The sequence below is a fragment of the Salminus brasiliensis genome, chromosome 1 (genome assembly GCF_030463535.1).
Source record: "Salminus brasiliensis chromosome 1, fSalBra1.hap2, whole genome shotgun sequence".
NCBI lineage: Eukaryota > Metazoa > Chordata > Actinopteri > Characiformes > Bryconidae > Salminus > Salminus brasiliensis.
The window spans coordinates 47448711-47475609 of record NC_132878.1 but is presented as its reverse complement, the minus strand read 5'-3'; the positions used below and the strand labels follow the sequence as shown (position 1 = coordinate 47475609).

At 41.4% G+C, this 26899-nt stretch overlaps 1 protein-coding gene across 4 annotated transcripts in view; it reads left to right on the top strand.

Moving 5' to 3' along the window:
• The window catches only part of hivep2a (HIVEP zinc finger 2a), an 88143-nt gene that overhangs the window by 47520 nt on the left and 13724 nt on the right, over positions 1 to 26899 (top strand). For all 4 annotated transcript variants that reach the window (XM_072680389.1, XM_072680381.1, XM_072680399.1 and 1 more), the window contains one exon: positions 19970 to 20088. The gene's annotated coding sequence lies outside the window, so the exon portion shown is untranslated. The remainder of the gene's footprint in view (positions 1 to 19969; positions 20089 to 26899) is intronic.

The window sequence follows — 26899 nt, the reverse complement described above, 5'->3', positions numbered from 1 at the left end:
TTGAGAGATCAGTGCTATTCACAGCACACTCTTGAAAAAGAAGGCGTCACAAAGGGTTCTTTAAATGGTGCCATAGATCCCTAAAGAACCATGTTTGTAAAAGAGATATGTGAGTTAAAGTAAACGGTTTAAAGATAGTTCTTTAAGGAACCAAAAGTGTTTCTTCTATGGCAGTGATCAAAGAATCCTTTGTAGTGCCTTTATTTGTAAGCATGGAGACATGACACGTGAAGTGTAAAGGGAAGTGCTAGCCAAAATGTGACGGCGCAAACAGCAGACCTGTTTTAGCTGGTACTGTGTTTAAATCAGTTTTTTTTAGCCTTGTTGCTATAGAAGAAGACCAGGCATCATACCAGTACCTTCCAGATAGACTGCAGTACAAGATCAATTCACTGTAGTTGAATACGACTTTACATAGTGCAGCACAAGTCACTTGTTTACAAATGATCACTGTCTTATTATTATTTTATTTTTTTTGCATAAACAGTGCAGCAGGGTTGACCGTAGTTGTTGTTGTAATTGTCTTAAATTTGCGTGTTTGTGTATGTATTACTAGAGATATGGGTTTAATGTCCTTAAATGCTTTGAATTTACTTTCTTCAAACGTGGCCATCATTTCCACAGTAAACAAAATGAATTACAGCCACAACTAGTAAAATTGAAAGTCATGTCGAAACATTGGAATCAAGTGAATTCATTCTTGGTGTCCTGGTAGAGGAACTCTATTGGTGCATATGCTTGAAAAAGCAGCAGCAACGCGCTTGTGAAGGAACCTTGGGAGTATACAAGACATCTGAACGTGTTCAAAATCTCTAATGCACACACACACAAACACACAAACAAGCTTCCCTGAGCTGGAGCAGATGTAGGGCATGCGTGTCTGGCCCAGTAGAGAAGGAGGAATGTGGAAGCCTCGTAAGGCACCTCTGATTTTTCCATTCCTGCTGCGTACACATCCCATTATCAATTTTATATGAACGCTTGGAAACTCCTGCAACCGGGCTGGCCTGGGGGCTTTGTGCTGAAGGGCCGCTACATTCCGGACTGGAGGGCCTCTTCGTGGCCAGACGGCCTGGCGTGGCCCCTTTGTGGCCATGTTAATAGCAACATAAAAAAAGTGTGCTAAAATGCTCTTTTACCCACTATGCCTCTGGAAAAGGCCAGCGGTGTTGATTTTCAGCTGCCAGTGCAACACCATATAATGAATGTTGTTTTCTTTTGTGTGACGGGTGGGTGTGTGTGCATTAATCTTTAGAACCCAAATGCTTAAACTGGTGACCTATGAAGGTTGGGGTTGTGTTTAGGGTTGGGCACATAAGACATGTCTTATTACATTATAATAAAAGTTAGCATACCCTTGTATCCCTTGTACCCCTGTAATTAACCATGTGGACATTTGATCTTCATTTAAACAACACTGAGAAATGAAGGTAAAATAACTAAAACAATACAACTGAAGAAATGTCTTAATAAATTAAAATAATCATTTTGCAAAATGTAATGAATAGAAATGCAGTTCTCTTGTGAGGTAAAATGCCCTAATAGCTGGTATTTTTCTCCTTTGGCTGAAATAACTTCAGTTAGACATTTCCTATAATGATCTACCAGTCTCTGTTAACTGGGACTTAAGTGTTTCCCATTCCTGTAGAATTCCTTTAGCTGTGGCGTTTCCGATGGTCTCACATTTTCCTCAAGCATCCTCTAATTCAATAAAGAATTCCTAGTGGATTCTGTGTTGGAGAGCTCTTCAGGCCGTACTGCAGAAAAGCAGCTCCAAACCATGACCTCCATGCTTCACGGTTGATGCTGTGTCTGTTTTTTGCCAAACATTTCCACTGTTGCTGTGTCCAAATTATTCAGCTTTATATTCACCTGTTCAAAGCAAATCATTGGCAAACTTGACAGGAAGATTTTCTTTCTTGCGCACCTCCCATAACAATTATATTAGTGCTGTCTTTCTGGTGGTAGATGCTGTACTTTGACATTAACTGTGAGAGCCACCTGTTGGTCACCTGATGACATTTTAGGGTTGTTGGAGACTTGTTTATGCATTTTGTGGTTTGCTCTTGGGCTGAACATTCTAGGATGGCCTGATCTGGTCACATGTATGATTTAGCGGACAGTGGAACAGCTAATTTCTAATTGTTCTGAGATCTTCTAAAATCCCCTTCCAGACTGCATCTACAACATCTCTTTAAGGAAGACTAGAATGATTGTTAATTTTCATCCAAAACCTGGTTTGGCCAATCAATTCTTCGTTAAGTTAAATCAGGAGTTCTGCTGCTGGCAGAGTTTAACAATTTAATGTTATCTAACTAGCTGAAAAGATGTCGGCTACCTTCCTAAAACCTTCCTTAATGCTCGTTTGCATTTATTCTAACAAACATACCTAGATTACCCAGATAAATTTACTTTAGTTTACTGAGGTACCTAAAATTTAACACGCGTGGGGTGCATGTATGGCCCACATTGTATAAATGTGTGTGTGTGTCTGTGGGTGGGGATGTGATGTAACCTCATAAGCTTGGTGGTTAAGGCAATCTCTCATTGTTCTTTTGTTCCAAAAGTAATTAAAGGGTGGTTAAGGAATATGTGTTTATCCAGTGGTGGACTGTGAAAGGAGCTGTTGATAGATTTCTGATGTGTCATAGAAGAAGGTGACGTGTTTAACTTTGCAGCGAGAACACGCTGTTCCCAAGCTGGGGAAAGATTTGTGGCAGGCCCGTTTGGGCCTTGTGTTCACCACTGTTTTAAGCATTGTCATAGACCTGCAGAAGGGATGCACCTTCTTGTCTCAGCACGGCTGTGACTTGCCTTTTAGAGGTCATACTCTAACACTCGAAACATACATAGCCACGTTCAGCACACATTGCACAGTGCACACATTAAAACTTGGAATCTGTCTTATTACGATAACAATAATCCTCATTAGCCAGCTCAGAATGTGTGTCGTCTATGTCACGCATTCCTGGGCAGATTCTGAAGTGTGACGTGGTTGTTTTTCACGACCTGCACTAGATTAAAAACTCCACAGTAGACTGCTAATCTAGGTTAAAATAGGCTCAGGTTGTGTTGTATCAAAGAGGCAATACGATTCATTTTCTTTTTTGGAATTACTTTGCTGATCCCTTCTATTTATAACACAAAAATCTCCATGATTACAGCAGAGTATTTGCATCAGCTGCAGGTCCATCAGGAGGTCGTGATTCGGCCTTCGCTCATAAGACATATCTTAAGTCCGACCTTAACCTGTGTTACAGGAGTGCTGATAAGGCTCAGGTTCACCGTTTTGTTATACTAAAGCAAACTGCCATTAAATACTTACACACTATTTATTTATACAGGTGTGAGACGGCATGTCAGTGAGAAATATTTCCTATGGAGTAACTTGCTTTTGTGACTGCTAGTGAGATCTGCGATTCCATCACAATGTGAGAGCTCAAGTGCATTTTACACTCTATTCTTATAGATTTTTTAAATGAAACTTCATCACTTATGAACAGATCTCGTTTTGTATCCGCTAACTCCACAAATGCTCTGATTTCCAGCTTTGCAAGTTAAAAAGAATGAGCTGTGGTAGCTGTGGTCCTTTGCCCGACTGCCTTTGTCCGTGTAAATTTCATGCTCATGTCATGTACTATGTGTATTTATGAGTTTCATTTACACAGTTTAACACAGTTATAGATTTAACATAGTTACAGCAGATTGCTGCATTCAGAGACTGAATAGTTAGAATCTAATGCTGGTGTTCACCTTCCTAAAAACAGCAGCCCTCACTCACTAGTATCTTCCTCAGAATTTTCCTCAGAAATCGTTCTTTTAAAAAACTTGTTTGTTGTTGATTCAAATTCAGATACATCAGATTGTGTTTTTTCAACTGCGGAACTGTTCTCAGCTATGCTCTTATAATGATGGAACCCACTGTCCTCAAAAACTGCACTAATCCCAAATAAAAAAAACACTTAGAAATAAAAAAAAATATCTTTGTGTAAACTGCGTAAATGGGTTTAAGAATACATTTCTTCTTAAGAATGGCTGGTGAATAAGACCCAATGATTTTTAAGTATTAGGTGCGATGGGGCCTCAAAGGTAAAAAAAAATGCTACGAGATAGAACGTCAATTGATCTTTATGACCTGTGACCTGATGGTTGTTATGGGCTGGAGAAAGTGGTGAAGTATGTCCAAATTGAGTCCCCCCCCCTCAATTCTGTGTTACTACAGACTCCCCAATCAATAACACTGCCAGTCTCTGCAGCCAGACAGCAGGCAAAGCCTGTGGAAAAATATTTGCCTGCCTTCACCTCCTCAGAAAGGCCGACTGGCAGACCTGATTATGCGGTTTGTTTATTTGTTGATTTATTTAGCCCCCTCTCCTCTATTCCTCTCCAGGGACGGGGTTTCGGCGAGTACAAATAGCCCGACGTGTGTTTACGAACATGGGCTCGTACAGGCGCAAATAGGAACAGGCATGCATGCGGCTGCTCAAAATCTCTTTCTCTCTCACACACACACACACACACACACACACACACACACACACACACACACACACACACACACACTAACATTCATGACCACTCATGTTGGCACGCATGCTCAGGGCTCAGATGATGAGGGCCTGTTTGCAATGGAGGCCAGAAGTGACCTCAGCCTCACAGAGAACCCAGTGTACCTCTCCACCCTATTGCACATACACATAAGTTTTGTTTTTGTATATTGTTGGGACGAGGTTCATATTTACAGTGCTATGTCTTCAGCAGCATCTGAGAAAATTATATGGTGATGTATTTATCCAGGCAGTTTATTTATGAGAGTACCACAAAACCCTAATATTAGATAAAATAGAAATAAACATATGAACACTACAGTGTGGTTGTTCTCTGTGTGTGTGTGTGTGTGTATCTGCATTACAGTAATAACAGTAGTTATGAATTATGAATTGTCTACATTTTAATATAATTTATTCATTAATGTCCACCAGAATTCATCGTTTTGATCCTGACACTCTTTTTAACTCAGAACACATTTGTCCAGCAAATATTGAAAAACAAACACACACACACACACGGACTCCCAGTGGACTGCGTGCACCCCTCCGCCCCAGTGAGACGGTGCAGCAGCTGCTGCAGTTACGTAAGAGCTGTCAAAAAGCTTACACACATCCGTGGACACACACATACACACACACACACATGCTGTCACCCACAAAAGAGCTCAGCAGTGCAACCCAGTGACACCTAGCCACTCCCTCCAAAAGGAGGTCCCCGTTGTAGAAAAACAAAAACTAGTAAGAGGGAATCCAGCAGGTTATGTAACAGCCTTTCCCATCCCATGGATTTGCAGGATCATCCCAGTGTGCTGCCTGATTGGTGCACTGTGCTACTGTAGTGTTGTAGTGAGAGATGGCTCAGGTTCAGAATGTCCTGAGTATGAGGCAGGAACATGAAGGTCAAGCAAACATGTGACTCCATATACAGTCCTGATTGGCCAGCATGCATCCCTGAAAGGTACTAACTGGATATGGAATATCACCAGATGGAATATCAGAGGGTGAAAAAAGAGATGATTTGAACTCACACAAATGCTTGTAGCACAACATGTCATAAAGTGGTGTAAGTATTACTTTTGGTGATAGAGTTTTTGTTGTTTAGGCTGTGTGAGTGTGTATTCAGGATGTTTGAACATAATGCTTTCAGAAGTGCTTTAGTTTAACAAGGACACTAGGGGTATTCTGATCCAGTTTGTTTTTGGCCCCAATCCAATCTGATTAAATAATTATTAGGGACTGGGTATCGGCCAATACAGATCCAATCCTGTCTTAGTGTTACTGTAAATAATAATACAACATAAAATTTTAGGTACAATGTGCTGCTAATACTGAATTGTCATTTTTTAGTAAACAGTTTACATAATATGACATTCTAGAGTAATTTCATTTTCATTTTCATTATAATGACCATTTTATAATGTGTTTATTATCTTATTACAGTCTGACTGACCTCCCTGATCATTCAGCTCCCAGTTACTTTAAAACCCTATTATATATGTCCGAATATGTCTGGATCGGACATGGCCCATATAAACCAGATCAGATAAAGACATCACAATGTCACTGAGCACCACTTGCACTACTTGTGCACTCCAAAGCACTTGCTTATGGAGAAGCTTCATCAAGTGTTTTATTTACAAGACTTTGTATATTACCAAATATCACCCTAATATTTCCTTACAAATCAGCATTATCAGCATAAAGCTTTAGCTGAGGGTTCTGCTAAATCATCTCAAAATTTTCATTATTAAAGTAGACAGTTGACACTGGAAATGATGCTCGGTCCGTTGTCTTTATGTCCGTAGTGATTGGAGAAGAAGATAGACAGATGATGGTTTTAGATTGCAGAGGAAAGCGCTGAGCGATGCTCTTTGCATTTCTTTTGTTTGAAGCAAAACTGACAGCCTAGTTGTGTCTGTACATGGTTGGAGAGTCTCACTCAAATAAGGTGTAGCACTGACACTGGCATTTTCACATGACAATATTTGCCTTGAAACAAGCTTCAAAGGCCAAAGCACAACAACTGCACAACATTATTCAAAAACTTCTTACCTGTTTGTGACTTCTGGGTTTCTAGAAGGTTCTCCTCTAATTACCCAGGTTCTTTTGTCTTTTAGATTTGGAACAGGGTGAAACTAAGACTCACTGATTGTGGTGGAATGCAAGGCCAGTGTGCCATTGCCTTGATATATAAAATGATTCCATGCTCATTTGTACTAAAGGCAATTAAGGACAATCTTCCACTCTATGTAGTTTATCCAAATCTCACTCTAGTGGCCATGTTAATGCTTGAGTACCTTCACAGTTTATGTTGTATTTATTTATACACATACATTGTTAAGTTTAAAAGTCCAAGAACAAATCATTTGCATATATCTGCCTTTTCAGCCTAAAGCAGTTCAGCCCCAACATGGTGTTCATGTTCACATTGCTGTAAGGGGTATTTTACTCACGGCGGGCAGAGACAGGAATGCAACCACAGTGGAGAACAAGCTATGGAAACAAACACAACAGGAAGCACTGTGAGGCTGCACTGAAATCCCGGCAGAGCTGGAAAAACAATTATCCCTGAGGTTCTTATTAAGAGCGGTGATGGGGAGGGTTTGGGGGTGGTGGCGCTGCTCCTTAAAGACCTGGGCAAATTGTGAATGGACGGTGCCTCTGTGCCGTCTCGACAATGCGGCAGCATCTCTAACTAATGGAAATTCACGATTGGGTTGAGGCAGTGTCTCTGGAAACAAACCCCTGGAGCCCATAGAACAGATTCAACATGTTATGACAAACATGGAAAAAGCAGTGCCATGTTTTTTTTCCCCTTTCCTTTGGCGGTGGCTAGAAACTCAGAAAAAAAGAATTGCCTTTTTCAAAGGGTGGTTAGAAGCGAAAGTGGAAAAAAGAGTGCTGTGACATGGTCAGACAGCAGAGGGTAAAAAAAAATGGTTGGCGTGTGATTTTTCCATGGGTAATACTGGCTTGTATGGAAAGATGGGGCGAGTTCCTCTGCTGGGGAGCGTGTTGTGGTGACAGACAGAACAGAATTTGGAAGCTGAGTAACTTTCCTCCTGTGGAACCCACTTTCCAAACCTGTGAGTGCCAGCTAAAGTGTTTGCTGCAGCCCAGGCTGAGAGGTGTGTGTGCGAGTGTCTGCTCTGAGCCAAGAAGCCAGAGGCTGACCCCTTTCGAGGTATTAGAGCACATTGAGTTAATACAGAAGCACCTAAAAACAACATTCTCCTTTATCTTTTTGCTAAACGGAACTACAGAAAGTATGCCTAGCTTGTGGTTGAGAGACCGAGAGAGAGACACACAGAGAAAGTCATCTCCACCATTGTGGTGCAGTTGCTGGAGTCTTTAGGGAGTTCAGTTTACACCTCTTTGTGACCACTTCCTCCGGCGTCATTGACACAGTTCCGGCCTCGCACAGCGCTTGCAAAATCGCTTCGCTCGCTGTTCCTTTTAGACTCTCTGGAATGCCTCTCGGCGTGCAGTAAAAACACAACATGCATTCATTCATGCCTGAGATTGTAATGAATTGAGGCACAGAGCGCAGACGCCTCCTCAGATTCCATATTACAGAACTTTCAAGAACAAGAACTAGAAGTGGAAGACTTAAAATGCCCTAAATCAGCCAAGATATATTTGCATGATAGAGCTCAAATTAAATTATTAAAGGAGAAAGACAGGTTCATTGGCAAAAATACACTCTTAAAACTTTTAAGGAAAGAGTGTTCAGTTTTTATATTATTTGGTGTACATCATAAATTTTAGCTGCGTTAGCTGTTGTATCTCCAGTCTAAATCTCCAGTTAGTAAGGAAGTAGGTAAAAAAACAAGCATGTCTTGGCTGGTTAAATACATTTGGGGTAAAGCTTTTCTCTATGGCTTTCTGCCACACATTTGCCTAACAGACTCTTTCTTCTCCCCTCTTTATGCAGGCGGTCACTCTGAAAACAGCCTTTGCCACTTGTGCTTGAAGAAATGAACAGATTTAGATGAGAGGACAGAATTATTGTATTGTTGCTCTCTGCTTCCGCACCCCCTCTTCATGCACACGCACTCAACCCCCAACATAAGATCCCCATTAGGGAAGCATCTCAAATATTGTTACAGCTGCTCTGTTGAAAGATGTTATTACAATTATTTCAGTCAGCACCTTAACCCCTTGAATGGCCTTAGCAGGGTTTTCTGTGGAAATGACAGCAAGACCTCAGTCAAGCTGTTAATTCAATTGCAGTTATAGGTGTGCAATTTCAGAGCCTTTTTTCGGACGGGGAGCATAGACATATTTATGCTGCTAGTTAGACCAGACGGCATGGAGTCACTGTGGTCAGCTTTTTTTTTTGGAAGTAAAGCAATGAATTTAACACATTCTACCAAGTCTGTACATTAAAGCGGTGTCAATGTAGAAGAGAACTGAGCATTAATACTTATTAAACAACCAATTACTTGACTATTGTCCACATTGTCCTGTGCAATTCATCAGTGTGTAGAATAGGTGTGTAGCCTTCTGTGTGCCCCTGTTGTGTGTTCTGTCACTTTATAGATCCACAGCTCTTTATTATTGGGTGTACTCTGATTCTGTTTTGGTTTTGTCATGAAGACAAAATGAACTTGTGCCAGATTTTAAAACTAAAAAAACACCCTAACATGCAGTAGGTCTTCCTTAGGCACTAACGCACAATGTTGCTTACCTCTGTGTCTAATCACAATAACAATAAAACGTGACTGATGTATGACCTATATTGCTATTCTAGAGTTTCCTGTTCAAAAATATAGTTTGTAAGACATACTAAATAAAGATACAGTAACAAAATGTTATTTCGTAGTGTTACACCACATTCCTTATAAATACATTGTCTATGACCAGATAGAACATAATTACTGGAGTTAAAGCAAAGGCATTGAAGTGTTTCTAGACAATAAGTTTCCCATCACTAGAGAGTCTGATTTCAGTTTAGTAGCTCAACCCTGCCAAGTGCTGGGGTTTCCAGCTACTCGAATCAGGATTCTGATTTGACTCTGATATACACCTATTATGCAACTTGTTTTTTTTTTTTCGCAGTACAGTAGACAAACACACACACCTCCTACCTTTTAAAACTATGCTTTCATAAAATTGTGCTCAGGTGAGGGTGGTGTAATTCTAAGGAGACAGCTTGTGACATTGGAAGTGGAGAGGAATACCCAAATGTATGTGTACAAGCTCTGAAACAGTGAGTATATTGTAATATGTTCTGTAGGCCTAAATCAAAGAGTAGTAAGTCCAAAAAGTGATTTCTAACAATCTAACAAACAACTTCATAAGAAGAGTTGCTGATCACTGAATTGTTCAAAAATGCCCATTAGTAGCTGTCAGTGTTGGTTCCTGGGAAAGTTGGCACTTGTACAGTGTGCTGAGGTGTGACTCTGGGCTTGCGTTTTCGGGGACAGAAATGCCTTTTACGAGCTCCTCCCACAGCCGCGTCCTAAAGACAGGCCCTTGTTCCTTATTCACATCTGCATCCTCGGCACTCAAGTTGGCCGAAACCCCTGATGCAGCATTGTGATTTTGTTGGCATTGTGTTGGAAAGTGACCTCAGGGATACCAAGGACAGCACAACATAAAAAATGTGTAAGTGATTATGGGAATTACTGAAAGCTTCCTTTCTTTCTCGCTCTCTTGCGCTCTCTCTCCCTCTTTCTTTCCCTCTGTCTCACTCTCGCCCTTTCTGCAACTGGATTAGGACCTGGCAGACATGCTCGTCTGAAGTGGGCCACTTTGCCCCTGTGCTTAGCTGCACTTTAATATTAATGCATTGGGAGGCTTATGGAGGCACTGTTATTATCTCCAGAGCGTGCTCATCTCCTGCTGAGTGACAGTTAAAGGAACAGGCGCCACGGCGCAAACAGAGCCTGCGTGCTCTGTGGTGTGAGCTGGTGAGAGAGGCCCGCAGGCCCAGAGAAACACGGAGGGGGCACTGATTGATGTTCTTGGCCCTGGAGTTTCGCCCTCCTCTGCCCTTATTTGTTCTTTATTAGGAGCAGTGAGAGGGCGGGCCGCGGACTGTCCAAGATCAACATTATTCCACTGAATCCCGAGAGACAGCCACAAAATGTCAGACTCTTTCAGCTACATTAATACCCTAGTGATGTTCTCTGATCATTAGCATTCCATTGTTGGTAGGCGAAAGATCAAAATCTAGCTATGTTCAGTATGGTAGCATCTGTGTCTTATGTACAGCCTCACCCTTTTAGATTTCAAGAAACCTTATTTCTGTTTCAGATATGATTATATACTTACAGACGTTCCTTACATAAGATTACATTTAGTTTTACATCCGGTGTCGACATGATGTATTGACTTCTACTTATAAACACAAATGTGGTATCGATTGAAAGCTTAGAATCAGCATTTTCAATGAGCAATGAGTGAGAACTTGTTCTTATAGGATTGCAATATGCTTTAATTATAATTGCTGCCAAAATATCACAGTTGACATGTTCAACTTTTTGAATTTTATTAGCTACATAAAAAGTACATATTACATTAAGTTTTGCCCTGCTCTCTCATACATTCATCTCCCCTTATGTTATAAACTGTTAGCCAATAAGACATTTTGAAATAAGCAGTACCTAAATCATGTCTTCCTTGGCCAAAGGAGCTGCGGATGCAGCGGTATCTGTCCCAAAGGCTGCCATGGGCAGGAAAACGTAGCCCCAGCTTCTGCAATGTCAAGTCAGCGTTTAACCAATCACAAGTATTCTCCTTAACTATGGCCCTTTTTGTTAGGAGGTAGGAGAAAATGGTCTACAGAAGTTCGCATTTGTTGTTAAAATCAGAGAATTGAGTTGTGGTTACAGTCATACTGACCAATATTTTGTTTAGTGCTTAGGGTCCCGGTGACCTTTGACCTAGAATAAGACAGAAGAAGTTTTGTGACAGACAAATGAGAAGTTCATTGCTGGGAAGCAGTGATTGAGTTTATGGCCTCATCATGAACCATAAACTTCCCCTTTCTTAAGCTTCCAGACAGGCATCTTGCAGCTTTTCTGGTCACATTTTGCAAAGCCTGACACCAGATTCCTCAGATGTTTCTTTGGAATCCCCCCTCACCTCCCACAGATGTTTTATCCCAGAGACTTGTTGAACATTATTCTAAAGTCTAGACAGAATATCAGACTTCAGGTCTGTTCATGTGAACTGCAAATGATACCTCTGTTGTCAATGGTAGCTGGGAGCCGTCCAGTTTGTCCTTTTTATTCGCTGTGAAAAGCAGTTCTTTTCATGGACTGTCCCAGTAGTTTCAGTGATGTGTTCACTTGTAATCTCACTTGAAGAATTTTTCAGTTGGGGTGTCAATTATCATTAAAGCTGTGAAAGAATAATGGCATACTTTATTATTTTGCAACACTCCTATGTCTGATCCCTTTTAACTTTGGCTTAGGAATTTGAGTGATTTTCTATTTACTGATAAAAACCACTGTGAATCTATAACAGTAAAATAGGGGTAAATACTTTAAAAAGATTTTTGGGAGACTAGTTTGCTTTAGATGTCTGGGCCTGTCTGTGTGTAAATTTCTCAAGAATGGATCATTTCACATCAGAGAGTGCTGCATGACTTGTTTATTAGATTACTGATTAAATTAATTCGGCATATCATCATGAGATTATAGAAGTATCACATTGAACCTGCTTTTTTAACAGGCCATTTAACATGGACATTACAGTGCCACTGGGTCAGCTGGTTCAAGAATTGATTTCTTAACATGCTGTCATGCTTTCTGAATAACACTGCATAACAATCACAGAGGATTCTCTTGTACATTGCTTGGTTTGGGGTTGGATATATTACGTTTAGGAAATTTCATCAGAAGTTAGGCTTGCTAGAATGGACGGCATGCCCCTGTAATGTATTATTGAATTAGAGGAAGTGCTGTTGTTTAGTCACTGAGGATGAAGTTAAAGATTATTGCTCACTCCTGTAGAAACCAGCTGCACTCTTTAACCATCCACAAAGTTCTCGCATTACCTCACAACCTCAGGGTAATTTAGTGGGAAGCCTGTATGTGATCTCAAAAGTTTTATTTCTACAGAAAAACTGCAAGAACTCTCAAACATAATCAGTTAAAGCCTCCAACTAAATATCTAGTTTTGAGGTCCAAAGTTTTGAAGGGCTGCAGAAGTCCTGAAATATCGTAATTTGAGTGTCTGTCTGGCTTGGTGCCACCGTTGATTGGGTGTTAATAGATGCCAGTGCATAAAATTTCCCAAACTTCTCAGCCTCACTGTCATTTAGCATGTTTCTGGAGGGACCCTATAAAAAGTAGCATGCGCCTCATGCAGGATATGGTACTGTGCTGCTACTGGGCTGCCTGAGCCCATCAATTACATTGCCATAAAGCTCTCATTTCGACCAGCAGAATTCTGCCACAGCTCTGTCAAAAAATCCCACCGAAGCGCCTGGCTGCTCTTAAAGCTGATCTTTAAGAAAAAAATGGCTGGTGTGTGTGTGTGTGTGTGGGGGGGGGGGGGGTGTATGATAGGGAGAAAACGAGTGGAAACTGGACAGACGGGCCTGGATGTCTTTTGCAGACTGACTCAGAAAGCTGCGCAGCGCCAGGTCCTTTGCCTTGTATAACAGCCCTGAGATTGGCACGGATGGCGTACTCTTGACTCACGGTGCTATCATGCAAAGTCTGGTCTTGTTTTTCTGCAGAAGAGGTACAAGAGTAGGCCAGAAGGAGGAGTGGGTGTTCTCACCCCGCACAGCTAAAGCCAATGAACCCAGTGACCTCAGCTTGGTCTTCAAGGAAAAAGAGTCATCTTTCTGTTTGATCTGCGGATCGCCACAAGGAGTCACTACTTTAAAGCTACATAATTGGAACAAGCCTCATTGCTGGACTGCCATTTTTGCTCAGTTTGGTCTTTCTGGCCAGAAGGTTCTGCAGTGTACAGTTTAAAGATAATATACACACAAATTCAGACAAATTTTTTCTCAGTATAGTCGTATGACAATTATTGGAAAAGTAACTAAAAAACATAAAGAAGACAACTTTAGCCGCGAGAGAGGTCTTTGTTGAGCAGCTATGTTTAGCCTTTAAAAAGATTTCTGTGCGTTCTTTTTTTCTCAAAATGATCATTAAGGATAGAGTTATCATTATTGTCATCATCAATGATTTTACGGCATTGCCATGATATAGAGTGGGGCAGATTCACAAGATATCCTTCGATTAACTAAATAGCATGGCTGTAATACATCTACTCATTCAGAAACTACCACCTTTTTCTCTTATTTGCATGTGCTGTTCATGATTTATGACACCACACTGTCATGCAAAAAAATCCATGTGAAAGAGTCTAAGCACAGGCATGCTTATGACAGGCTTAATAACATGTCAGTTTGGCTTGGCCATTACTGAGATCACATATAAAAATAGTGCTGTGGTAAAGAAAAAGGGGCCATTATTAACTTTAAATATTTATCACTTAAATACCATGTTGCATGTTTTGTGTGGCGCAGCGCCATTACTGACAAGCTTTCTACACGTGACACAGTATCCCAGTATTCCTTTCTGAGCTTATTATGGACATCATCTATACTTTCAGAACACTACTGAAGGTTTTTAATGCTGATGCCGGCACGGTAGTCGCTCTCGACTGGTCGTACGTTGGTCTGAGGAAGAAAAGCACCAATTAGAAAGGGGTAGCGGGAGCCCAGAACTGGCGCCCTGACGCAAATGACACTTCCCCCTTTCAATCTGGTGCGTGGAGCCCAAGTTACAGTGGTGGTGATTGTGGTTTTGTTGGGGGGAGGGGGGGATGGAGGGCAGGGGGGGCTGGTGGAGGCGCTAGAAGATGACACTGATTAGCCCGCTCTGGAGGCGGCTGACGTGGCTTACGCAGAACGGTCGCTTCTCTCTATGATTAATGCCCATTAAACACCATGTGGCTCCAATTTGTTGCAGCCCAAATCCTGTCCCCCAACGCGCTGATTACAGAGTGGGTGCCCGGCTCTTCTCCTACACCTGCTGGACTGAAGAGACGCTCATTGTGTGCTACGCTTGGTCATGTGGCACCGCTGTCTGTTTCAAGGCACACACAAAAGGGCAGGCTTCTACTCCCTTTGGAATGGAACATGATCCACAATATAGAGATTGTGAATAGAGAATAGAGAATATTAGATTAGATTAGAGAATATTTCCCTTTAAAATATAGCAAATGTTTATACCATGTAAATGTACCACGTACCATGTGTGAATGCATGTGTATGCGTGTTTGAATAATATTAGGGTTAGTGTTAGGATTATCATAGACATGAATGACATAGACATGGTGTAGCATCTGTTCTTTATCTGTTCTTTTTTTCACACTTGGTGGTAAGTGACTGTACGACACAGTTGCGGCAGATAGAGAACCGAAAGCACTGAAAAACGCCGGAGTATTCCTTTAGACCAACCCTTTCACAGGTCTGTTTTGAAGATCACTCATGTTCAAAGTTCAACCCGAAGTGCCGTAGACCTTTCTTTTCTCCCTTCTTTATTTCTGTTACCGACACTGGAACCAAATCAGGACTAATTTTGCCAAAAGACAGCCAGTGCCGTCAGGAAATCCACTTAGGCCGATTTCCCAGCTCTTGCGATGGGTAACACGACACTGAGCGGCGGTTGTCAGAGGAGCACTCGCCCGGGCCGACAATAAAAACGCGAGCCTCTGATGTCATGACCACAGCTATGCTGCGAATTCCACCCTGATGCACTCATCTGTCAGCCGTGCTCTTTCCATTAGGCCGCACTGTCAGGGGGATACATGGAAAACGGAGGGGAGGAGGGAAAAAAGAGGAGAGGGAACGAGGGATGGCGGGGGTGTTAAGTGCAGCTGGGGCTGGAGGAGAACAACAGAGCCTGCTGATCAGTTTGTTTGCGCTGAAGAACATGCGACGGTTTAGCGATGGAGTTTGCCATCCACTTACATCTACCTGAGCTGATAGAGCTGAGCTGTCACCCAGGTCGGCTGCACCATTCTTCAAAACGTGCTTTTCGGTTTCCTTCCATAAATTTTTAAGTCAGCCCATTAAATGTAAGGTAATTGCGTCGTCTCTATAGAACGCCTGGGGCCACGAGACTTATTAAAGAGCCGCAAAAGTCAGTGAGTTTTAGAGTATTTATTAAGAAGACTTGTATTAATTATAAAAGAGGGTGTGAAATGAAGGAATATTAAGAGAATAATGCCCCACCATCGGTGAGATGGAAGGCCCTAGGTGTGCCACGAGCACAAAAGCAGCTGGAGCAGGCCAAAACCATTTAGATCCTGGTTAATGTTGTAATGTCCTGACTTCTGAAATCTACTACTGTACTATTTTACTGATACTGGAGTGAAACTATCCAAAAGCATTGACTGGGACGTAAAAAAGGAAATTGTATTGTTTAGGGAGCAGAACATCAAACAAGGGAAGTGCAGAGATTTTTAATTGCGGACAGAGATAGGGAGAGAGAGAAAGAAGGAGAACAATGTCCTTGTGAGGATTGTTGGAGGTGTCAGGCTGGAGCAGGTGCACCTGACAGGGCACTCATTGGTTCCCATGGTTGCAGGACCGGCGCAGTGGAAGGGGCAGACAGGGCGATGACAGGGTGGTTAGCCCCAGGGTTCTTCCTGTGCTGTGATACATTTAGCTTCCTAATGCCACCTCAAATGATCTCCCTAACTTTTCCTGTATTACTTCACATGAAATTTTCATCAGTTTGAATAATGTTGTGGAAGTAAAGCAACAGGAAGGCTTTAGCACCTTGACAAATTTCCTCTTCATGTGCTTTCTGACCACATTCGGCATCCCAGCTGTGGTTAGCTTTATATTAATAGAAGCATTTTCCTGCAGTTGCATGCAAAGGGTGGACATGCCCAGTTTAAAAGAGTTTTAAAGTTTAAAGATATAATATCACGTGGTGTGATCCAGAACTAACCATCTAACATCAGTACACGACCTCACTCAGGTTACTTCATAAAATGAAACTAGACTGTTGATGTAGTGATTTCAAGAAAAAAGACATTGGATGCGCAGGTGTCTGCAAACTTTGGGCCATGTTTATGTATATGTACAAGTGAGTAAGTCTGTGTGTTCTTCCCAGATTTCTTGTCTATGCCATCAAATCAAGTCTTGACAAGTAAACAGACAAATCTTTAAGGTTTATTTATTTATTTTTGATTGCATAAGATGTACCGGGTTATCTTTCCATCCGATTAACTGCAGCTTCCTTGCAGTTTTTAAAGGCTGCACGGATTTCCTCTGAATAGGAATTAGCTTTTTTTTCTTCTAAGAAAAGGAGGGGATTAGGGTAGCAAAAAAAAGAGTTCGTAATATTGTGTATGTTGTGTTTCCAATGTCAGTCCTGTAATCCTATTCATCATGAGAAAAAGAGGCAGAAAAGAGCGTTAGGATGTGCAATTAAAACAGGGACTCGACAGATGCACTCGGCGCACTGTATTCATTTTGGATTGCGGTACATAGAGTGTGGGAGTTATATACGTTGCCGAGAAATGTTTTTTCAGAAACAAGCCAGATCGTCGAAACGGGGGGGAGAGTGAAAAAAAATACTGCATTCATCCGTCATCTCTTAACATTTCAATTTCCCAGACCCATCCTGCTGTGCGTTGCGCAAGAGAGCTTTTAACAAAACGCGCCTCAAGTATGTCCTCAAGTATTTTGAAAGTGCGAGGAGCGGGCGGTCATAATTACATGCAGTTATTTATACCATCCATATCTCCCCATCGCTTGGCAAATGGTCCAGGCACTGCGCCTGCCTTTAGGACCTGCTGAGCGAGGTGTGCCAGAGGATGGATTTGCCATCCACAAGCCTCTTCTCGTTAAGGGATCCGGCACAATAAGAATAGCTGCAAATGAAACTCCTGATGCCGAATGGAGCTCGTCCACAAGATGCCATTCATCTGAGTCACTAGCTTCAAACCCCTTTTGCAGAGGAACTCCTACACCTACAGAGCTCACTAGGAATGAATAGGTTTCTTGCATAGGAAGGTCTCCCATGAATAAATGTCAGTGGTCAGCACCACATTTATATGGTTTCTGGTTTTAAAATGTAATTAGCTTGACTATGACTATATAGTCAAAAGGGTTCAAAACACTACCAAAAATGGCTCTTTGACATTGATGTATACCTTTTTGGTATTATATAAACCCTCTTTAAACCCTCTCTGTGTTTGGAACCATGTATGTATTCAAGTGATTCTTTGAGTTGTTCTGGGTCCATACAGAACCATTGGCTTTTTTATTCTCAAGAGTGAATATTCTGGCCCAAAGTGTGGCCCATAGGACAAAGCTGGCCCATGAGCACATTTGATGTGGCCTGTGAGATTATTACCCTAGGTAACATCCCAAGTTCCGAGGTTACTTAGATTGATATTGTTTAGTCTAATACGAAAGTTGATCATCTTCACAAACACAAATGTTCAGCAGTAAAGAAAGAAATCATTGATCTCCGAATTCTTCCGTTTTAAGTGTGAGGTGAGGCAAGAGATTTTTAGGTCTTGATAAACCCTGCTTCCTGTGTTTACTCTGGGCGAGCGCCGCCACAGATTGTGATGCAACCCCAATGAAATGCCTTGTTTTTCTGGGTTAGCTGAGATGGCCTTGGCGCGGAAGCATAGGAGCATAATGGTGTTTGTAATATCTCCAGCCTCGGGGCTCACAGAAGGCAGCGAGAGTGCGGAAGGGTACCTCGCTGAGTCCGCCCCAGAGCAGGGAGAAGGGTAGGAAGAGAAGGCATGTGTGAACTCTGTCTTGGTTGGCCTTATGCAAAGCAGGTCTCTGGAGCTCTTTGCAGAAGCAACGGGTTAGACTCTCTCTCTTGCCTCCTGCCATCCTTTCACACAGGCATTATGGATCTGGCCTAGTGAAGACTTATATGCACTATTGTCTATGGGCTTACCGAACACCCACACTTTTATACATTCATGTAATGGTAATAAACTGGAAAGGGGTTAAGTGTAAAGGGGAGAGTCAGAGTTTTAGTTGGACTGGAGAGACCTGGCAAAATAGAAAGCACAATGTTAATAAATACATAAACACACTATTAACATATTCTCACCTCAGTCTTCACAGGCACAGAATGACTAAGTTGACCTCTTCAGGAAATAGAAACTAATGTTTGAGAGATTATTTAGCTGGCTATCAGGGGTTCGCTAAAATATACCTGATAAGCACATTTTATTTTAGTTTTTTACTTTGTTTTTCACTCTGAGGTAAAATACATTCCAATCTAGTGGTGTGTGTGATGGGAAGGGATGCAGATTTTCTGTATAGCAGTTGTGTACCTCAGTAATGTCCTGAGTTCTGAGTATAAAAAAAGCTTCATGTAGAAGTGCTATTTCTATGCCAAGGCCATTCACACAGAGAAAAGCAGTTTATCTTTTAGCTAACAACCATCACCTGTGTGTGCTGTCATTGTTCAGTTCACTATCCTGGTTCAATCTGTCAGGATCCTTTTACTTTACTGTATGAGTGAGGGGACGTACAATGTGGATGGCTAAATAAAATGCAGAAAATGACAGGCACTCTTAGCTTTGGACATGGATGTTCTCTTCTGGTATCTAATCAGGAAGAGGTCTCTCACACACCAAAACCACAGTGAGGCTCTTCTTCCATCTCCTGATCTGTTGGCCAGGGGCTTTTTTCTACCCAAGCAGGGACACATGGGCTTTGTGGTCTTTGTTTGGGCTCTGCCCTGTTTCAATGGCCCAAAGGCTTGTGGCTACAATTTTTAAAAATTAAATTTAATATCCATGATTTGTCGACAGGGCCTGCGGTTCGGGACGTAGTTTTTCATCTAACGTTCTGCAAATGAGAAGGGAAATCTTATTCAGTTAGATTAACAGCCATCCTAATTAGGCCCTGTGCTCTATTGTGGGCAGTGGGATTTGCGTAATTTTTCAGGTACTGTCAGCTTCAGGGGAACGAATGAGGGATAGCTTGAATTTCAAGCAGAGAATAAAGGAAAATGATAAAGAGGGAAGATTAGAGCGCATGTCCAAGTATACTTTTACTCCAGTGGCAAATAGGGTGTCTCAGTATACAGTCTATGATTGTTCAGTATTTACAAAGGGTTTACATTTATTCCTATTAGATGGCCACTTAACTTTTTGGCAATAGGGCCTTTCTGTGCAGGCTTGAATTTGAGTGGGTCATCTCTCATCACAGTCGTCTCATATTTTCAAAAATGTTCCCCTTTGTGGTTATGGGTTATGCCTAAACGCATTTGAACATTCAGAGTAATAAAGCATGGATACTCCTCCAAGGGAGCAAGCTTATTGTTTCAGCAGATGCTCAGTTCTAGTTCATTTAGCTGGTGTGAAGAGCCCTAGTAAGGCTAAGCTTCATGCATTCAGACCAGAATTATTAACTATTCTCTCTCTTTCTCTCTGTCTCTCTCCAGTGGTCTGCACAGTCTCCGCACCCTGGCTAAGGGATCCCTCTGAACACCTTGCTATCCACTGTCCTTCTGCCTGACCTGGCCGCAGCGTTCACCCAAGACCCTGTTACAACACTTGTTGGGTAAGTCCTCACAATGGTTTCACATGGACTAGTAAACCATTATTTCTGTTTTCTGTAAATACTTAAAGGGGAAATCCAGTAATTTTCTATTTTTCTGCATAATTTTATCAATAAACAGATTTATTCTGGGATTTGCTATGAAATACGCCACCCTTTAAAAACGTACTGTTAGAATTGTTCACAGTTGTAGTGATTAAACATTTTAAGAGTTTAATGCCTCTAAACTCCTTTAAAGAAAGTTGTTCCATGAAATGGTCACAAATATGCTGCCTGAGGCCTGAAACATTGTTTTTAATGATAATTTTTAAAATACGATTTTTGGCTTTTTTTATACACTAGCCTGGTGTAGAGGTACATAAAGAGTTGCAAGGCAACATAGTACACAAGGATAATTTTTGTGTGTGTAGTGTGTAGACCAAAAAAGCACACTACAGAGAAAAAGAGGGAGACACATTCCATCAGCTGCACATCTGGCATGGCTGGGAGCTGAGGCCACACGCCTTGCAGATGCAGACGCAAGATAAAAGGGCATCGCTGATGGTATCTGAATTACTGCTACTGATAAAACTCTTGATTAGCTTGCTAAGAATCCTTCAAGCTCAGTGTTGTAGGAATTGCTTGGGTGTTGGGTGTGTCCTTGGGTTAACATTGTCATACATGTTGAATTCATGATAATTACTGAAAGTACCATCTATAAATTGTGAAACATTTGATGCCTCAAGATTCCCCTCTTTTACTTGCTTCAACACCTCTTCGGACCACATCTTTCTGTCTTTTATTAATTACTGATTGTGTAAAGCTGCTTTGTGACAACTACAGTTGTAAAAAGCGCAATACAAATCAATTTGATTTGACATATTAACATGTTCCCATGAACAGCTACCAAATGCATTATCAAAAATGCTAATCAGTCAACTGTCTAATGAAGTATGGGCTTGTGAAGTTGGAGGGAACGTGAGATGAAGTGTTAATAATTACTAAATAGTGCTTGGACTTGGACGTACGGTTCTGGGGGATTTTTTTTTACTGGTGTAGAACCTGTGAAAGGTTCTTCACACTCACAAAACTATGTGGTTCTAGATTGCATTGGTATGTCAGCCTGCTTCAAAGACTGGGTCTCGCCTCCTTATGAGCCCACACCATGCATCCAATGTGTCCTGCACTCCTCTGAAGTGTGTGCTTGACAGTGTGTGCACCACAGCTTCAAAGCCTGAGCCTGAGAGCAGTGACAAGCTCTTATTTAGCCTGATGCTCTGTGCAGCAGCAGCGACTGCCAGACGGCCCTGCTCGCATCTGTTTGACCAGCAGATCTGAAGTTGTTAACCTTGGACAGTGACTAGAGCCATTTATTTGGTCTGCTTGTGGAGGCCGGGCCACTCCGGTGGCAGATGTTTCGGCTTTTCCAACAAGGATCATGGCCCCAACATGGCCTCTCTCATGTTTTGCACCTTCACAGTTAAAATTCAGATTTTGCTTATTTGGGAAGATTGTAATAGTTTGTACATGCGGGTCTATAGTTATGCATGTGGGGGTGTGGGTTGACGCTGGGATCAACATGTGTTAGCCCACAGGCAATTCAATTGTGTTAAAAAGTCTTTTGGAGGCCACAGCTAAGACATCCTTCAGAGGCAGGTTTTAAAAGTTTACAACAGGCCACTGGTTTTAACACGCTATATAGTACCACATGAAGAGAAGGGAGAGACCAAAACAAAAAACACAAGAATATAACTGTATATAAATGTAATGTTGTAGGTCCAGAGGAGAGATCCAAGGAGAAAGACAATTAATCACTGCCTCTACAGCTGCTTCCTGACATTTCTGCAAAATGTTGTGGAAAATTTAATGAAGGCTAGCTTCGGTAATGGTTTCAAGCTTACCCGGTGGAAAATATGACAGTCTTTCCGTAGACAATTAAGACCAACATGAAGCCCCCTCCCTTTCCCCCAGTTTTTTTTTTTCATTCCTTCTGTGTCTTTCCTTTGGTAGGGCAATGCTCTGAGCTTCAGCCAGGGCTAAATGGAAACATGTACATTAAACAGCTACAGCTGCATACCACAAAAAACAACCAGTATTGTTTGTTGTTTATGCAGCATGATCCTTAAGTAGTGGCACCTACAACAGGATGATTCAGCATCAGTTCACATGATGTAGCCAACAGCTCACTAAGCAGAGAATTCATCAGCTTTGGGAAGGTCTAAAAGCCATCTTATGGTCTATACTTGGTTTTACAGAGGCCCTCATCAGGCTTTCCAGAATTAATTCACTCCACAAACACATTTTAGGAGAGGTTTATTTTATACACCAGATTTTAGAGACTTAGATGACTGATGAGTCAACTGGAAGCCAGTTGGCCACTGTACTTCTTCTATATATATATATATTCTATATATTCATTCATTTTTACATTTGTACCATTTTTCAGCCTCTTTTTATCCCTTAACGTTAAACTGCCTGTTTTTGTTATTGTTCCTTTAAAGCTCTATGCAGATGGGATCAAATTTACACAGTATTTTCTCTTTCACAGGAGCTTGTATGTTATTTTTTTATGTCTGGATTGGCCATGTCTGTGTTTTCCCCCTTCCTCCTCTGAGAAAATGACAAATGAAGAATTACCTGAATTACAGAATTACACTGTTTTTCACAGAGCTCAGCAGTGGTCCAATGCCCCCTCACACTGGGGAAAAAGGGGGATTTGGTCACTGATAGATATTTAACACACACAAAAAAAAAACTAATTGCAAAATTGTTAAAAGTAAATACATTTAAATTGTGAAATCAAAACTGATTGACACACATGGCAGTGTGTTTTCAACCATTTGGACAAAAATGAATGAACATTTGGGTACTGCCCTTTTTTTACCTGTGGTGATTTTATTGTTTTCTGGATGTAAGAGTTTTATTGCTAAACTTAATCCAATCCGGGTAGTAATACTGCTCTTATTGACTGCCCTATATTGTACCTTACTCTAAAAGCAGCCCAGATTGAAACACTCCTTTTACCTTCAATGTGAATGCGCAGACCTTAGCTGCAATAGACATAAGTAAATAAGTAACTTTTTTTTTATAGGTTAAATTAAAAAAAAATAATAGGAGTTGTTTCTAAAATTTGCTTTTTTTATTTCCTGTTAAGGATTAGTTTATTTTGTAATTTGAAAAGGGGTATACAAACTTTTTGCATACGGCTAGTCTGATCTACGCTATCTGTTGCATTATTTAATTGACTAACAGACATTTTAAGTATGTTACATCATTGACTAGACTATTAGTTTCAGTGCTGTTTTTGTGAAGCTGGGCATACACTTACTTTAGGGAAGTATACACTGCTGGGGCAGTGGCCTCAACATTGGTCCCACTGATGGCTATGCAGTAAAAGTTCCTTAGGTTTTAGTTACTACTTTGCTCCATGGCTCAATGTGAGGATACCAGAGTGTCCCTGAGAACTAAGAGTGGCACTGTATTTTGTAGCTGCCAATATCTGTTTCTCCAAAATAGCAACTTTACAGGATAGGGGAAAAACTTACATTTCAGTGTAATATATCTATCATTTTGGATCATTCTTATTGGTCTTTCCATCATGAAATGTTGACATAATATAAAGAACAACTGCCAGACTATGACTATGTCAAAAACTGAAAAAGTGAAAATACAGACACAGGGTTTTTGTGTGACAGTAATGATTTGGTCTGAGCTAAGAAAGCATTACATTAAGCCTGACCTAATACTTAGAGGAGCAAATCCTTTACTAAATCACTGAAATCAGTTGTTGGCAGACTCAGCAATTTCTTAGGCAGTCTGAGTACAGGACTTCCCTAGGCTGGGCATCTCAGTAATGGAGACAAGAGACAGGAAAGAAAGAGTGGAGGGGTGACAAGTGGCTAGTGGCAGAGTATCACTAGCTTAAGTGTGCAAATGGGAAAGTTCCATGGTCAGTGATACTATAAATACTGTATATGTAAACAGTGTATAATTGCTGGACCTTCTCTGAGCTGCATGTACGCTTAGGCTGTTTAATGTTGCATTTCAGCTTCCAAGAGGAGGCTACAAACTAAAAGCTAGTGTTACTCATAATAGTCCCAATTGCTGTGTCTTTAATGAGAGGTTATGCTTTAGCAGTCACATGTATTACCAGAACTAATGTTTTTATTAGTGTCTTGCTGAATGTAACATGCTGTTCATATAGTAAGTGCCTGAATGTGGCCAAAACACTTACTGCATACATTTAAAAGGAATACCGGAATACATTGAAATGTGCTTTTTGACATGTTCTGTCAAATGTATTTGCATTCCACCATTTAGCCTAATGTTTTTGTATTCCAACATCCAACATCTTAGTAGCCACCACAGCAACAACCTAGTAACCATAACAATAACTTAGCAACTAAAGGTAAAGGTGCACGTATTTGTCACTGTACAGCGAAATGTGTCCTCCACATTTAACCCATCTGGTAGTGAACACACACTCACGCACACACATGTGTTAGGGGCAGTGAGTACACACACACACACCCAGAGCGGTGGGCAGCCAACTCCAGCGCCCGGGGAGCAGAGAGGGTAAAGGGCCTTGCTCAAGGGCCCAACAGTGGCAGCTTGCCGAGCCCGGGAATCGAACCCACAACCCTGTTATCAATATCCCGGTGCTCTAACCGCTGAGCCACCACTGCCCCCCCTATATATAGCAACCCCCTAGGGTATCATTGCAGCGACTTAGCAACATCATAGCAATACTATATCAACCAATTCAGATACCATAGCAGCCAATAAGCAGCACCATAGCAACCACTTAGCAAATGCGTAACAGCCACTTACCAACACCATGCATGCATTTTAATCAAAAGCTTGTGGACACTCTATTAGCCAAATGTATTTGCAATCCATAATTTAGCCGAATGTTTTTGGACTCATGCCAAACACCCACAAAACATATGACCAAATTTCATAAGATTTTCATCAGGTGCAATTGCAATCAGGTGCACACTTGCATTTTCTGCAGGAACTGCACTCTCTAGTTAAGTAATATAAGTGTAATTGTATACATATACACAATCATGTGATTGTGTAATTGGGTTTATACAGTACTGCAGAGCAACAGTAATAACTCTTCACTCTTTAGAGCGTATGGGTTAAGTGTCCTTTGCACTGTCATATCATCCCACAAGCAAATCCTTCTTTAGTTTTCAGGCTGAGGCAAAATTGAGTAAATGGAAGCCTGCCGACTGCCTGCTTTTTCCGGTGTATTCACTCGCTCCCTCCTGCCTCCTTCAAGTGGCTGGCATCGCAGCTGCTGGATAATTGCGTGTTCGACCAAATGTCTTGAAGGGCCGCGCGGTGCCGCGGATCCGGCTGCCGTTGCTGCCGGCCCACTCTGGCCGAGCGCCGGCAGGCCCGCGTTGTGTAACCGCGTCTACCCCCCACCCTTCCCTTTCATAACGCGATTCATAAGCACCATAACCCTGCATGGTATTCATGCCTTCTCCTCCCACACAGGAACTGTCACCCACGCTCCTCACCCCGTCTCGAGATGGCTGTGGATGCTTCCCACGCACGCTTTCTCTCTCCATCACTTGTACACACTTGTGTAGACGTGCACACACAAACACACTCGCTCACATTCAAGCTCTCCTGTCCGCGGCGTTAAAAATACATCTCCTCTTATTTAATTGCTTCCTCTCTGCTCCAGATATCTCTGTGAGTTTTTCTCTATTTTTTTTCCCTTAGTCCTCTTTGTGTGGAAGGAAATAGAACCGCGAGTACAAGTTGCTTTTCATTGACTCCTACAGTAAAGGCCCTGAGCAACCAGATTGTACTACATACAGTCAGGCCCATATGTATTTGATCATTAGTTTGTAATATTAGAATTTTTGAAAATCTGAAATGATTATAGTGTAGGGGTTTAACAAAAAATTTATTAACTCTTACATATGACAGCTATATTTCACAAAGCCACTCAAATTTCATTGGCTCAAAAGTAATCGGACAGTTGTGTGGCCGGGTCTGCATTTTATTCCAAAATGAAACTGAGATTAAATTGTGTATGGAGAAGTAAAGGAAGAGTTTATGAAGTATACATCAAACATGGAGCACTGTTATGGCATGGACATGTATGGCTACCAATTGAACTAGGTCACTGGTGTTTATTGTTAATATTACTGTTGATAGAAGCATGCATGCCAGGATTAATTCTGAAGTGTATAGAGATATACTCTCTAATTAGATTGCACCAAATGCTGCAAAACCGGTGGATAATGAAACCTAAAACATAACAAAGCAACCCAAGAGCTTTTTAAGGCACACATACATACCTAACCCTAGCCCAACGGACCATGCTTTTCATTCACTAAAGACAAAACTGAAGACAGGAAGTCAAATATGCAGCAACTAAATGTGGTTTCACCAATTCCCCAATACAAGGGCTGCCCCATATAAGTCAACGAGTCGAATCATGAGTTGACAGATTCTTTGCGTTGAGAAGTGTTTTTTTTGTTTTGTTTTGTTTTGTTTTTAATTTTTTTGGGGGGGGGTTTGTAGACAAAGACAAAGCTTACAAAAATGCTAAAAGATTAGAAGAAGAATTATAAATAATGGCAATCATAAATATTTGTATATGGTAAGTTGGTCTAACAGTGTTTCAGAAAAGGTCTGAAGTATGGAGGTATTATTGAAGGAGAATCCCAACAAACTTCAGTATGAGCTCTGTCTGCAAGAATTCACTTACTATTTACAGGCTAATTAAAAATATACCTTCTGTATATCTCTGCTTGGCCCATCATAACATGGGAAATTATGACCATGCATCTGCCCTGTGATTACTGTG